The 15,608-nt window shown below is 38.3% G+C and overlaps 1 protein-coding gene and 1 long non-coding RNA gene across 15 annotated transcripts in view; one reads left to right on the top strand and one right to left on the bottom strand.

Moving 5' to 3' along the window:
• The window catches only part of LOC126875500 (uncharacterized), a 555,738-nt gene that overhangs the window by 412,855 nt on the left and 127,275 nt on the right, over positions 1-15,608 (top strand). The window lies entirely within an intron of this gene.
• LOC126875527 (uncharacterized) lies at positions 480-6,921 on the bottom strand. 10 transcript variants are annotated; one of them, XR_007693523.1, is made up of 9 exons: positions 5,320-5,710; positions 4,971-5,068; positions 4,560-4,713; positions 4,292-4,468; positions 3,577-3,722; positions 3,224-3,449; positions 2,928-3,152; positions 2,740-2,847; positions 480-642 (listed from the first exon to the last, which is right to left on the bottom strand). It is a non-coding gene; the product is annotated as an uncharacterized LOC126875527 (long non-coding RNA). The 10 variants fall into 10 exon arrangements; XR_007693517.1 differs by lacking the exon at positions 480-642 and adding an exon at positions 5,943-6,921 and having other exon boundaries at positions 1,300-2,847; positions 5,320-5,570; XR_007693521.1 differs by lacking the exon at positions 480-642 and having other exon boundaries at positions 1,300-2,847; positions 4,885-5,068; positions 5,320-5,716.

The following is a 15,608-nucleotide window of genomic DNA, read 5'->3' as shown; positions in this document are numbered from 1 at the left end:
TGTTGATCCACTTCCCTTTCTATTCTTACCACATCCCCACTCTGCCTGTCTTAATATCCGTCCGCGATCGTGGTAACGTTCGCCTTCTGCTCAGTATGTGAAGGAACGGCAAAACGTAATATGATATAACGTAATTCAATTTAACGGAATACGATATAATGTAATGTACTATAACGTAATACTATATCTCGTAATCGTAATGGCAGTCGTCTACTCCGTTCAAGAACTCCTCGAACGCTGTCCATTCGCTGTTGGGCGACACATACACGGCCACTACCACCATTCCTGACCATTCGACCGCTGCGTATCCGTTGCCGCGCTCCAGAGGATCCCTGTGGGCGGACGATGCCGGCGCTGATGTCCAGGTGACAGCCGTCTGTATCTCCGTCGCAGTCCGGAGCGTCCAGGACTCTGTATGGCTCGGCCACCACCGCTAGGGCAACCGTGCTCTCCAGAATGGTTAGGAAAAGCAGGTTCTGGAGGGTGCGTACCCTTAATCTTAATCACCTAAGTTCATGGCTTCAATCGCCGCTTCCTCCGCTCCAACCTCCTTGCTCGCGGCTTTAGGAGTCAGGGATTTCCTGCGGCCATTCTTCCTTGTTACCGTTTTCTACCGCGGACCCATCGGTCGACGGTATGGTTCTGTACAAAGAGAAACTTAGAAACGAATTAATCGTCCTGCGTAATGTCTATCGTGATTGTGATGTATGTGAAACTTTCCAAAGTGTCTAATTAGTCGTCATTTGAAGTTGATTTTGAGTTGATAGGGCGAGCCTATAATTCAATGTTTCCCCTTGACAAAAAAAATTGTATTTTGATGTTACTAGCGGGTCCAGCCGTTGATACATGTTAATCGACGTTACGATCGAACCGGCCGCGGGCCATCGTCCGATAGATCTGTCGCGGCACTCGACAACAAATACCGCCACTAACTAATACCGGACAACGGTAGCGCAGTGGTTAGCGCCTTAGGTTACGAACGTTCGGGACTCGGATTCGAATCCCGGCGCCCGTAGTCCCATTTTTCTTCCACGCATCTAAATTAGAAAAATATAGCAGTACCCCAGCAGCGACATCTACAGCCAGCAGCTACAATTATTACAGACAACATAGACGCCTCAGATCGAATTAAGATCTATTTGCAGATGCTTCGATGAGAAATTATCCAAATGTTTTTCAATAGCATTTCTACCCTTCCAACGTCATTTTTGCCGATTAAAAGTATAAAATCGTACACGAACGTACCATTTCTCCCTTCTTATTAAAATATTATACTATTGCATCATTAAAATATTGAAACGTTAAAATATAAAATTTCTTTCATCGAGGCATTAAGGTACAACCTGTTATCGTTCTTTTGTTAAGATCTCTTCGATAGAAAAAATGAAGCTTCTACATCTTTTATTTCATCGACAAAACGTTGTTTTAGTTGAATTGTTGAGGTTCTTTTGATCAAAATGATACCGAACATGAAAATAACCCCGAAAAGTTCGATTAGAAGCAGAGTTCGATTAGCTGCGTTGGAGATGGACTTCCTTCGGACATGACATTCTGAGATTGAATATGCGAGGCTTCTTTTCGCTCTAACATATACAACTTCCATCGTTTGCGAATTAGTCCAAGCTGATGCAGGCACCGCTACGAGGGTGTAATTAATTTCCAATTTCAATATCGTGTTATATCTCAGTTGCTTTCTGTGTTCCTTATTGTTACGTTCGATGTATATAGAACGTATAATCCCAAATCAGGTACTTGCCGTCAATTTGTAAACAGTGATTGTTAACAAATTTTAAAATATGATGTAGAAGAAAATGTTCATCACGTTAAAAATGAAAATTGCCGGACAAAATAGAAGAAAGGCCTCGATGTAACAATATAGATAATTGCATTGTAATGACAATTCTGCCCGAGCAGTCGAGGTAAACAGGCGCGAATAAATGTGCTCCAGTGTTAGTGCGATAAATAGTGAATTTAGGAGGTTAAAACGTTAACGAACACTGTCACATGGTAAAAGTTTCAAAATGCAACAACCAATACCGCCGCCAAACAAAAAAGGGTGACATATGTTTCATAAATGAAGCTACAAATACGTTAAGCAGAAAACAACCAATTAACAAAGAACAGGAAAGCCTATAAAAGAAATGGAAACGTTGCAAAAGCAGGAAGAAAACAGCTACAATAACGAACTATCCTATCAAGATGAAAACTGGAAGGTAGCAACAGCTCACAAAAGGCGTAAAATAATCCTAAATACAAGCGCTATAAAAATTACAGAAATGCACCAGTGGCTACAGGACATCCCACTCCGAAATTCTTTCAGCTCACTGATAAAAGACGGAGATACGAGTTCAGAGGAAGAAATGACAACACATATCGTTAAACCACCACCGATCTACATTCATGCTCAAATAACAGATACCCTTATTGAACTATTAAACAACACTGTCGGAAGAGAAAACTACAGTATAAAGGAATTAAAACTGGAACAAGTCAAAGTGCAAACAAATACTCCAAAAATCTTTCGAAAAGTGGCGCAAGTATTAAACATACCATACATCATACATACCAACTCAAAACAGAAAAGAACCACAAAGTAGTAATTAGAGACCTATACCCAAGAACAAACACCAAAAATATATGCAAGGAACTAACAAAAATCGGGCACCAAGTAAGAACAATAAATAATATAACCAGATACGATACAAAACAGTCATTGTCACTGTTTCTAATAGAACTCACGTGGCGTGGAGTCTGCTTTGTGTAGAGAGTCGCCGGACGTAACAAGCAGATATATTTACGAAGGCGTTACCGAAACCAAGATTTCAATATTTACGACAAAAATTAGGTCTGAAAAATAACAATGATGTTAAAAAGTAATCGTTTGTAAAGATTTCGAGTGTTAGGGAGGGTGTTGAAGTAATACTCACTTCTAGGAAAACTACATCTTCTCTAGCGTTTAGTTCTCTTAGTCCCCGATGCTATTGAGTATTGTTTAGCTCTAAATCAATTTGAAGGGCCTCTCAGTCTCATAGCCTTTTTTAGGAATATGCCATGCACAGATGGTGCAGCAGGGTATATATAGACCGGCCAGTTTTCGTAATTATATAAATACCCATAGACTCATGGCTTCGAAGCTCTGTTGTAATGTAACGCTGCCACAGTGTGGTTCTGGATTAGTATACACTGTACTTATACTTATGCTTATATTTATACTTATACTTACAGTTACACTTATACTTAAATATATTTCTGTTGCACATTCATCACGCGTTCCTCGAAGAGATAACTTCAACAAAGGTGGTTGGAAAATTCTTCAGCTTGCTCTTCGTTGCTTCTGGCTCATGTGTTGTCCGTTAATCTGATTGCTGGGATTAGTTTAATTGGCTCCTTTATTTTGTTCGTGGCTTTCCATAGGAAATAGTTGGAATTCTCGTACGCAGAAAGTGAATCTATGAATTTTGAGAATTCGTTATTATTATGATCTTTTATTTTACTTTCTATTTCCTTTGCAAGTTTGTTTAGATGTTTTTTTTGCTTTCACCTGCTCTATGTTTTTGTCATTTTGCTTTCGCTTACCTTTTTTCCTCTGATTTTGTCAAGAAAGTCTTGCGGAATTATTTTTGTTTGCCTGTTATTTGGTTCATAAGTAGTAGTTGCCAATGCTACTTCTATAATCTCTGTCAATGTACTGCCTGTTCGCAGTGGTGCATATACTGCTACGTCTGGAAGTAATTGCCGTTAGTTAGTATTGTAACGGTGGTTGCTTGAGTGTATTAATGATGGATTTGGCTATGTTGGTGTTAAGGGTGGCGATTGGTTAGTTACTTGTGCATAACTTCAGCTACCAAAGGTGTTGGTGTTTCCATGATTAGTGTTTTATACATATTGTATTGTTTGCTGTTGGATCTGATTCCGTAATATCTACTCGCTGTATGTTCTGCTTCGAAGCGTGTAGCAGGAGGGTGTGAGGAAAAAGCAACACCATGTTAATGATCATGGAGATTAACTTTTATCTTAGATATATGATTATTATGATTATATTATTCTTATTTTATATCTAACTAATGTCTAATAAATGTTATATAAAATAAATATTTTTTCATTATTAAAATCCTTTGTAAACTCTATAATTATATTATAATTTAGCTTCCTCAATAAAGAATTTAATAACATTGAAAATTTTTAATCATGGGTAATATTTTAAATATGACACTATTTACGTATGTTATAGGTAATGTTAATAGTTACACAATTTTTTAATAAATTAAGAAAAGACTAAAAACAAACTTACTTTCCAATATATGCGTCAAATGTAAAAGCATTAAAGATATGTGTACATATTTAATTTGAAAATTGTGGTCTTGTTAAACTTGTTTGTTGGTAATAATAATGCATGTTTAATAATGGTTCATAATTAATATTCATTTAAACAATGCTTTCTGTAATAAATGGAGTATTGTAGATGTATCTGCTTGAAATAAATGGTGAGAAATTATAATAAATACATAATATAGTATTAGTTATTGAATAAGCTTACTGCTTTAGTTTATATTCTTTACCTTTAGTGCTTTCACCGAAGAATGGCGCCAAACACAAAATCCTAGCTACTCGATCGCATTGTTCAATGGTGGCCGATTGGTAAAGTACATCTTGCGACATTAAGAACCTTATCTCCTTTACAGCAGTTAACAGACCTGTGTGTACAACTATGGCCTAGGGAAATTAACAGCGTAAAGTCATTAGTGTCTAATTTTATTAATGAAAACTTAAATACATTTTTTATGCTTATTATATATTTTTTTTAAATACTGTATGACTGGAATAATGTAATGCAAATACTTTGTTAAACATAATATATTAAAAATTGGATTTATATTCAATTACATTCTATTTTCCACCAAGAGTTACGCAATTAATTCGCAATTACTCTCTTCGTTTGGGATCGTTCGGATGATAATACATTTTCTTACCACTCTTTGACTTGTTTCTGCATCCCTTGGCTGAGTAATCAGGCATTTGAACTAACGTTCCAAACTTAAATGTTAATTCTGTATGTTCTCTATGATGACTGCAAAAATTTGTAATAAACACGAAGTATAAATCACCTTAAAGTAAAAACGGATAACACCATACAGATTTAATTACTAAGATGTGTGTAGCTCAAAATTTGATGTTAATTTAAAATTGTAATATAATTTATCGTTAAACTTTGCAAAAAAGTTGTATTTTCTTTTGAGGTTATCTTTAGCAATCTTATAAAAAGGTTATTCAACTATTATTTATATCTATTAATAAGAGCGACTTTTAATAATATCTTACTTTTTCTTATTATTCTTTATTTCCGTCGTTATATACACTCCAATACACGGTAAATATTATTACACTTTGTTTACAGACAACTTTGTAAACGTATACTTCATACATTTATATTTATACCAATCTATACATAACTGCTGCAGGAAGCGCTTTTATAAATGGCGGAACCAATCAGCGTTGAACGAATAGATTTGCCACACTGTCCCTGGACCAACTACACATCGCAGGGCTTAACTCTTCAGTTAGGTCTGTAACTGATTCCGAATTTGAAAAATCACCGTACGTGTAATCGATCCAATGATCGAATTAAACTGTCAAAATTTCCAATTAGTTGTGGAATAACAATAATTTTTTGGCCGTTATCTTTTCTGATTGAAGAAAACAGTTACAAAACGAAGTGTATTCGTTGAAACTTTTATTGCATGCAATTTTGCATAAATAGAAAAGTTTTATTTTTTTAGGAGTGGAGTTTTAATTAAACAAAAATATTTATTTTGCTTTGATAAAATTAAAATTGAGTGTTATTAATGTCTTAAGACGAATATTAATGAAAGTAATCTGGGAAATACAATATATTACTGTAATATCGTGGAAATAAGGATAGAATTTTTTTTCCGATTACTTACAATTTATTAATATTAAATTGAATATACAAATATAAATTGGACAGAAAACGATGTTTATTTAACGGAAACTAAATGCAATACTCGTATCTATATCAAATAACTTTACAGTTATTTGACCACCCTCGTCACAACGAATCTAACACACACACACTCTCTCTCTCTAACAACTCTATCAATTCTCACGACTCTACTCTTCGACGACTCGATTACCTCTAACGACTCTACTCTTCGACGACTCAATTAGCTCTGATTCTCGCAACACGCACACTTTTCGACTCGCACACTCTGATCTTTCGGTCGTCCCGCCTTGGATAGCGAAACCGTCCTTCTTCTAACGTTGTCTATTGTTTCCCTCATACCTATGTAAGAACTACCAACTACGTGCCTTTAGTCACGCAGGCACTCTTAAATGTAAACGAACCACAGAAAGACGACGTACTCGGTTTTATCTATTTTCAACTGATTTCTAATTCGAACTACCTTACGATATTACATTACTCCTAAAACTAAGCTCTGAAATCTGAGCATATATATATATATATATATATATATCAGAGATGAAAGGACACCGGAGCCTCTCCTTTGGAATTTTGGGAAAGTCCCTTAACACTTTAATCTAGATTCTACCATAGCCGTAATTAAGCGATTGCCGCCATTCAATCCGATTGTATTTGTTCCAGATTTATGATAGTGAGCTTGGGCTCAGTTCGCTGTGGAGTGCCGAAGCGTGCAGACGTGTCTCTAGTGCCCAGCGTAGTCCGAAAATAACACGTGTCGCCCAACCGTCGAAAGAGAACACAGCTAAGTGTCCCTTACCCTTTAGGGAGAAGAAAATCCCACGCACCTAACCACAACCCGAATACTAGCCTCACAGCCTCACGACTAGTTGTTCATTCCGAATTAACTAGCTCGATGATGGTCCAGCAACCGCGACCAGGCTCTCCGGAGCAGACTCGCAGCTACCCCGTGCTACCCCCCCCCCCCCCGTGGCAGAAGTGTAGCAGAACTCTCCGCACTAACGACGCTAATACTACAAAGAAAAGGAAAATAGAAACAGCAACGCAAATAAACACACACAACAGGTTCGCCGTATTGGAATCCTCAAACGACGCCATGGAAATCGTAGAACCGCCACCAAACCAACACTCACAGAGAATCCCCCCTCCCCCACCAATATTTGTGGACGACGTCATTGACATACAGATCAAGTCCCTAGAGAGAGATATCAGCAAGGAGGAATATAACCTTAAGATAAGCAACAATAAAGTAAAAATACTGCCGACGAACCCAGAAGCTTACAGAAAACTCACCAAGACACTCAGGACCCTGAACGCCAACTTCCACACCTACCAACTCAAACAGGAAAGGCCTTTCCGGGTGGTCCTACGAAACATACAACACTCAGCAGACATAGACGAACTCAAATACGAACTCTCAAAACTCGGCCACGAAGTCATCAACGTAAGTAATATAAGGCATAGAGTCTCGAAAGACCCGTTATCCTTATTCTTCCTAGACATTAAACAAAAGCCGAACAATAAGGAAATCTACAACATCAGTCGCCTAATGAACGCGATAGTAAAGATCGAACCACCGCTCGTGAAAAAAGAAATAGTGCAATGCAAAAGGTGCCAAAGGTACGGTCATACGCAGAAATACTGCAACCATACTTTCCGCTGCGTTAAATGCGCAGGCACTCACTCCACTGACCAGTGCGCCAAATCACCGGAAACCCCAGCGAAATGCATCCACTGCCAAGGGGACCACCCTGCCAACTACAAAGGCTGCCCAGCATATAAAACACTATACACGAACAGGTACCCTAAGCTCAGAGCAAAAGAGGTATCCAACCAAACACCCAGCCCGCCGAAATTCACGACTACCCCAACCCCCTCAACCAACCAAACACCCAGTCCTACCAAATTCATCTCCACCTCAACCTCCTATGCCCAAGCAGTACAAGGCATCCAAAATAACCCGAACAGCCAAAGGAACCTTCCCCAAAACAGTGTCCCCAACCCACCTAACACAGACAACTCCTCAAGGCTTGAAAAGCTAATAGAGAAACAATCAGAGCAAATAAATCACTTGCTATCGCTACTAACACTCATCGTGGAAAAATTAGCACGCCTCGACTCAAAATAAAACCAAGGCGCATAGCACTCTGGAACGCCAACGGTCTAGCGCAACACAAACTTGAACTAGAACTCTTCTTAAAACACCAGCAAATCGACGTAATGCTCGTATCGGAAACCCACTTCACCGACAAGAGCTACCTGAAAATAAATGGTTACAAATTCTACCATACCCAACACCCCAGCGGAAAGGCCCACGGTGGCACCGGAATAATAATCAAAGCAAGTATTAAGCACTACGAACTTCCATCATTCCAGAAAGACTACCTCCAAGCAACAAACGTAGCAATAGAAGACTGTCATGGCTCAATCACCACCTCAGCAGTATACTGCCCTCCCAGACACTCCATCGCCAAAGAAGACTTTGATAACTTCCTGGACACCCTGGGCAATAGATTCATAGTTGGAGGAGACTATAACGCCAAGCACATCCAATGGGGCAGCAGACTGGTTATAGCAAGAGGCAAAAACCTCTTAAACAGCATAATAAACAACAACCTCAACTACCTCACCACATACGAACCCACATACTGGCCCACTGACACCAACAAAATACCCGACCTTCTCGACTTCTTCATAACTAAAAATATCCCATCAAGACGATCAACTCCTCGGCTGATCTCTCCTCTGATCATTCTCCCGTGATAGCAACAGTCAGTTCAACAATCATCGAGAATACACCTAATGGCTCCATTCACAACCAACACACCAAATGGCAGCTCTTCAGAGAAGTCTTTACACACTGAACCTCAGCCTTCACCCCACTAAAAACAAAGGAAGATATCGAAGCAGCCACGGAATACTTAAACACGAGCATAATAAACGCAATCCGCCTCTCCACACCGACAAAGCCATCTAACAGCAAACAAGAATATCCCCAATACATACTAAAAAAAATAGCTGGAAAGCGTAGACTAAGAAGAGTATGGCAGACCCATAGAACACCGGAGGACAAACGCGAACTTAACAACGCAACTAGAAAGCTATCCAGAACCTTAAGAAACTATAAAAACGACTGTTTCCATAAATATCTCGCCAACTTATCCCCCACAGCCGACGCCAACTACTCACTATGGAAGGCCTCTAGGAAACTCACACGCCCCCCACAAATAATCCCACCCATCCGCCGTCCGCAAGGTGGATGGGCGCGAAGCCCTATAGAAAAAGCCGACCTGTTTGCTAAACACTTGTCAAAAGTATTCAAACCCCATTCCCCCAAAACCGCCGCGGACGTTACTGAATACCTGCACACCCCCTTCCAAATGTCCCCTCCTATCCAACCCTTCTCCTCTGCAGAGACTATAGAAACAATCAGTCGCCTAAACCCCAAGAAAGCAGCAGGACACGACCTAATAGGCAATAAAGCAATCAAGGAACTTCACACAAAAGGGATAGCACTCATCACATCGATTTTTAATGCTATCCTTCGCCTGGAACACTATCCTAAGGCCTGGAAAATCTCATTGATTACCCTCATCCCTAAACCCGGTAAACCGATATACGAAACCTGCTCCTATCGCCCAATCAGTCTTTTACCTACCCTGTCCAAACTATTCGAGAAGATGCTCACGAACCGACTCCTTCCAATCCTAGAGAACTTGAAAACACTCCCAGATCACCAATTCGGCTTCCGGAAACATCATTCTACAGTAGAGCAAATCCACCGCTTAACTCATACGATCAGCCAAACACTCGAAAAGAAAAAATATTGCTCAGCGGTTTTCCTAGACATCCAACAGGCATTCGACAAAGTATGGCATGAAGGGCTACTATACAAGCTTAAAAAGATCCTACCTCACCCCTACTACTCCATCCTAAAATCTTACCTAACCAATAGACAATTCATGGTTAAATGCCTAGACGCCACTTCCGCAACATTCCCAATAGAAGCCGGCATACCCCAAGGTAGTGTCCTCGGACCCCTACTGTACTCCATCTACACTGCCGACCTACCTATATCAAACGATATAACAATAGCGACATTTGCAGACGACACAGCGCTATTAGCTACCCACGCAGACCCGGTAATAGCCTCATCCACTCTCCAGCGAAGTCTCGACTCCATGGAAAAGTGGTTTCACAAATGGGGCTTCAAAGTCAACGAAAAGAAATCCTCACATGTAACCTTCACGCTCCGAAAACAAACTAAACATACAGAATAAAATTACCCTCTACAAGACCGTAATAAAACATGTCTGGACCTACGGAATCCAACTATGGGGAACAGCAAGTAACTCCAACATTTAAATACTCCAACGCTTTCAATCGAAAACGCTAAGATCCCTAATTGACGCACCTTGGTATGTAACCAATGAAACAATACACCGCGACCTCAAGATACCCACCGTCAAAGAGGAAATAGCAAAATATAGCGACAGATATAGCAAAAGAATCAACAAACACCGAAACCCCCTAATCACTGGACTACTCGATACGACGGACCAGATTCGCAGGCTGAAGAGGCACTACCCGCTAGACCTAAACGTTAGATTCATTTAATTATCCAAATTAAGCATATGCACTTACTTATAATACTTATAAATTATACCTATCTATAATAAGTATTAACTTATTGTAAATAAACAGCCATGTCACTGCGCCACGCCAGAAAAATTACTGAAAATTCTCAACGCGAGAATTGATTGTAATTTCAACAAATAAATAAAAAAAAAAAAAAAAAAAAGCTTGGGCTCGAGGCGACAATTAGTCGCCGAACGTAGCCGCGGTCAACGGGACGCGGATGTGTGCGAATTCTATCAAATCGATAATCTAAGATACATACTTAAAACTAGCCTACATTCCGGTAAAGGATAAATAAATAATTGACATTTCATTTCGTATGAATACTACACTGCCAAGAGAAATATGCATATGAATACGTATATATAAATATATATATATATATATATATATATATATATATATATATATTTATATTATCGAATACTCTATAAAATAAACTACTCAAAACAATAAATAACGCAATCGAAGAATTACAAAACATTAGCCATATTAAAATGACACACAACATATATATATATATATATAACGTATATATAACGTATATATATATATATACGTATATTCACACGAACAATACTTTTGTCACTTTAAAACAATATTAATAAATAAATGTTCTAATTGCGGTAGAATAAGGAAAAACGAGCGGCAGACGGAAAATTACTTCGATATCAAGCAAAACTAAAGACCCGTCACTATAACTTTACTGATGACATTTATGAGCAGCCATGTTAGATTTACACGCGTATGGCGACAGGAATATTAGGGATTAATGGAAGTCAGTCGCGAGAAATAAATCATGAAAACACATTGTTAACACTTTTCTTTAATAAAATCTGTGCGCAACTACAAATGTAAAAGATATATATATGTCGGAGATGAAAGAACACCGGAGTCTGTAATTGAACAATTGTAGTTATTCAATCCGATTGTAATTGTTCGAGAGTTGTGATAATGAGCTTGGGCTCGAGGCGACAGTCAGTCGCCGAACGTAGCCGCGGTTACGGGATGAACGCTTTGTTTAACAAAGGTATGGAGTAATTCTATAGCTCTCCTTAAAAGAAATATTCGTGGCGACACGCGACAGTAAACATTCCAACGGCTTCTGTCCCGTGGCTCGCCACACGCAGACCCTATTCTTCGAGTAAGACGATTGCCAGATGTCGATGCGTCTCCGCAGTACATGTTCGGCTAGCTGGAGGGCCCGTTATAAATCTTAAGATTTAGTCAACTAAAGTCCTTCAAACAGACAAACAGTCTTTGTCCCAACTACGGGAAAATAGGGGAGACCTATTTTTCCACGAACGACGTCTCCCACTAGCAACCCTCCCTCAAGGGCGGCTAGCATCTTTTTCTAACTACCGATATGGAGATTGGCCAATTAGCAGCAACGTCAATTTCCCTTACTTTCCGAACGTAGGATGTCCCCGACGAATCCGATGATCTCGTGTCCTTAGACACACCCCGTCATAGTTTTCCTCTGGGGTATCACCGGGACGGAAAGTCATTCTCTCTTGCGGTCTCATCGACAAAAAGGATTAACTCCTTACGGTCAGCGAATATTAACACAGAATCCGACTTAGATTTTTGCGAGTGCGTACGACTACCGTCCCGTTGTCCGCGGATTCGTTATTGAACCTAGGATCATTGTCATTAGTTTCTGGAGTATCTAATTACCACGGTTACTTGTCCGGTTCTATGGTAATCGTATTTGCACTAGCCAATGTCTTCTCTATTGCATAACGACGAGGTGTAATCCAAACGAAGATTCGCTTCACGCCCCTAACCCTAATTCTAATGTAAACCCGACATACATATAGGCAGAATATAATGTACAAGGTATTAAAAAATTATTTGTAATTGCTTTGGGGAGGGGGTGATGCTACATCTTTAAATCTGCGGAGATCTGTAGAAAAAATGATTCGCAAAACTGATTTTGAGCATGATATTCAAAATCAAATTTTTTTACCTCGTCATATAGTACTTATCACGAAGAACAAATGTCTAAAAAGAATCATGGTTTGCAAATGACCCGTTCATTTGAAAAAAATCTTTAAGGTTCCATTATCCCTTAAACTAATTTTGTTATTATATTGCGATAATATATTACGAATAAAAGACAATACAAGCAGAAAAATAAAGAAATAATATAATAATGATACGATATTATTATTGTATTAATACAAAATTAATAATATTATGAACATAATAATAAGTAATAAAGTTTAGAAAGCGTGCTGGGAATTGTTCTTTGTTCTAGACCTAATGGAAGATCACAGCGTGAAGTAGAAGTTTCAGATCGTCGATTGGGGTTAGGTTGATTTCCACTCGACGCTCGTTGTGTACATTGACGTAAGAAAGAGCAAGTGTCGTTTGTGCAGTGTACGTATAAATCTATTGATGTATTTGCGAACAATAGCTTATCGAGTAGGAATTTCACAAGAAGCAGTAAGAAGAATAATACGTAAAGAAGGTCTATGTTTTTATATGGTTCATATAATGTAAGAACTTTGTACGGTAGATTATACGGTACGGTAAATAGAAAAAAAAACCGATATTTCTTAGGCAATCTATCCACGATACTACATATCTGACTTTAAAATATGAACAAAATCAGTTTAAAAATTCAGGACACTTTAAATACCTGTTTCTAAGAGAACAGATTTTTGCAACAGGAAAAAATTTGGCCTTGTTAATCATGTTCAGTGTTGAGGTTATTCGATGTGTAAACAGAGAAAACACGTGGATAAATTGTAAGGCAGAAAATATATTTAAATAGAAGTGTAATTATAAGTAAGAATACAATTTGAGCTGGTCCAGATCCGCACGCTAGCTGTGTTACCCAATAACTGAAAACCCCGAAGCCAACGTCGCCTGTCTATTGTTTATGGCCTTACTTCGTCGCAGTCTTTTGTCTACGCGCTGTCAATGGCTTCAGTGCTTGAGAAAACTAAAAAGACCAGATGTAGAATTTTCTTAGAAGTGGTAACCATTTCAATATTCAGGAAATTTGGCGTTCCACTTTTTTGACAAATAAATTTTTTAACACGCTATAGTAGTAGCAATATGCTTCTGTTAATAAATTTTTAAGGACTAACGAGTGATGGCTAAAATCTTCTGGAAGTTAATCAGAAGTGTGTCCTTGTCAACATATATCAAGGCCCAAGGTATTGGTGCTGGCTTCCCTTTTGTTAGTATTTATTTGACTATGTAATTGTATATATGTACTATTTGATCCGCTTCAATGTGATTTCGGCCTATTTTCAAGAAGGAAAGGGGAAATATAACCCTCCCTCCTTTTTATCGATTTACTTTCGCGTTTCGTCTCAAAATTATGTTAAATTTTGCTTGTTACAGTACCACGCCAAAAAAATTTACTTATAATTCTCAATGAGAGTTGATTGAAAATAGTTCGGTCGAGTAATAATAACTCCATTTGATTTTAGGATTGAGTTCGACTCTATTTTATTTTGAATTTCTTGAATTTCCTTATAAGATCTCGAGTATGTTGCTGGTCCGTGATTGAATGTTGCTTTTTTCACTATGAAGTGATATGTGTCATCAACGGCATCAAAAGACACAATGAGGAACCGAACGCACAAGACAAGATAGATAGTTTATTTTCTAACTGTGAGCACAGGAACTACTACATACTTAATCCTTAAAGAACAGGGCACAGTAGATAATTATTATTATTAAATAATTTCCATTGAAGTACTTTTTACTATCAACTCAACATATGTATAAATATATGTATATAAATGAAATGAATGCAAATGAATTTTAGAGAGTTTTAAAGAATGCTTTGCACTGTTTCGGTAAAGTTATAATTCAGTCCTAAGCGGTACAAAGTAAAGTGTATAATTTATTTATTTTAATTTACAATGAAGAACGCAAGAATGATCATTAGATCGCTTATGCAAATAATAAATTTTCATTATTTTTAAAAATGCAATAATTATTTTAAGTTTAACTGGGAATTGTCAAGATTTATAGCTACTTCGTTTATGATTAATAAATATTGATTGGGTGAAACTATAGAACCGTAACGTCTTTTCCGACTTCAATGACTTTTGAATATGTTGTCAAGTGCATGATTGCGAACAACTTCCTTCTTTAACTATCTAAGAAATCTATCTATATCATTACAATGAATTCTGTTTATAAATTACATATCATATAATTATATAATGACTCATTGAAAACCAGCTTTCATTTTTTGTTGATAGTATGGTAAGAAAATGTCAAGTTCGAACGCTTGTAACGATTGCCTGAGTTGCGTCATCCTTGGTTTTAGGAAAAGATAGGGAAGTCACTCAAGGATGTCGCGGCTTCGATGTCTTTCGTAGCTGCGACGCGGAGGCCACTCGGTTGTTCTTTGAACAATCGTCAACGTGGACGAACGTCAAAGCGAAACCACGCGAATTCGGCATTTCCGATAATACGGAACACTGTAAACGCGACTGCGTTGAATTCGTTCGATTAATTCCTAGCAGTATCTATAAACAGTGAACTTAAGGCCCCATACACAACTGCATACGCTAGGTTGTAAGAAATAATAGCTATATGCGTATATAGCGGCACATGAGTTAGAGGACGATGCAAATCGAGAGCGACTCATATTATTGTTTTGCCTCGTGACACTGACGCAATCTTGACGTACATGTAACGTCAACAAATATCTCCAACAGACTCAGGAAATCTGAACCGCCTTGCACACGACACCGACTCCTAAAACAAAGGAATATGAATTCGGCACATAGGCATAAGATAAACGAACATCTAGAAGGGCTGAGTCTTGATCGAGGCTTCAGTCTTTCGGTAACGGTCTAATCGCACACTTGTAATCCTATTATAAAATAAAGATCCGATTAAAAAAAACCTCGAACTCTGGTTCAAGAACCCAACATTTTTTTATTATTATTTTCCCATTATTTTTACGTGACATTTTGGCGATCCTGCCAGGATCCATTCGTTTCAGTGTAAGCGAAATTACGATTTCGGTCTACGG

Source organism: Bombus huntii, chromosome 18, assembly GCF_024542735.1.
Source record: "Bombus huntii isolate Logan2020A chromosome 18, iyBomHunt1.1, whole genome shotgun sequence".
Classification (NCBI taxonomy): Eukaryota; Metazoa; Arthropoda; class Insecta; order Hymenoptera; family Apidae; genus Bombus; species Bombus huntii.
This window is presented reverse-complemented; position numbering and strand designations above follow the sequence as displayed.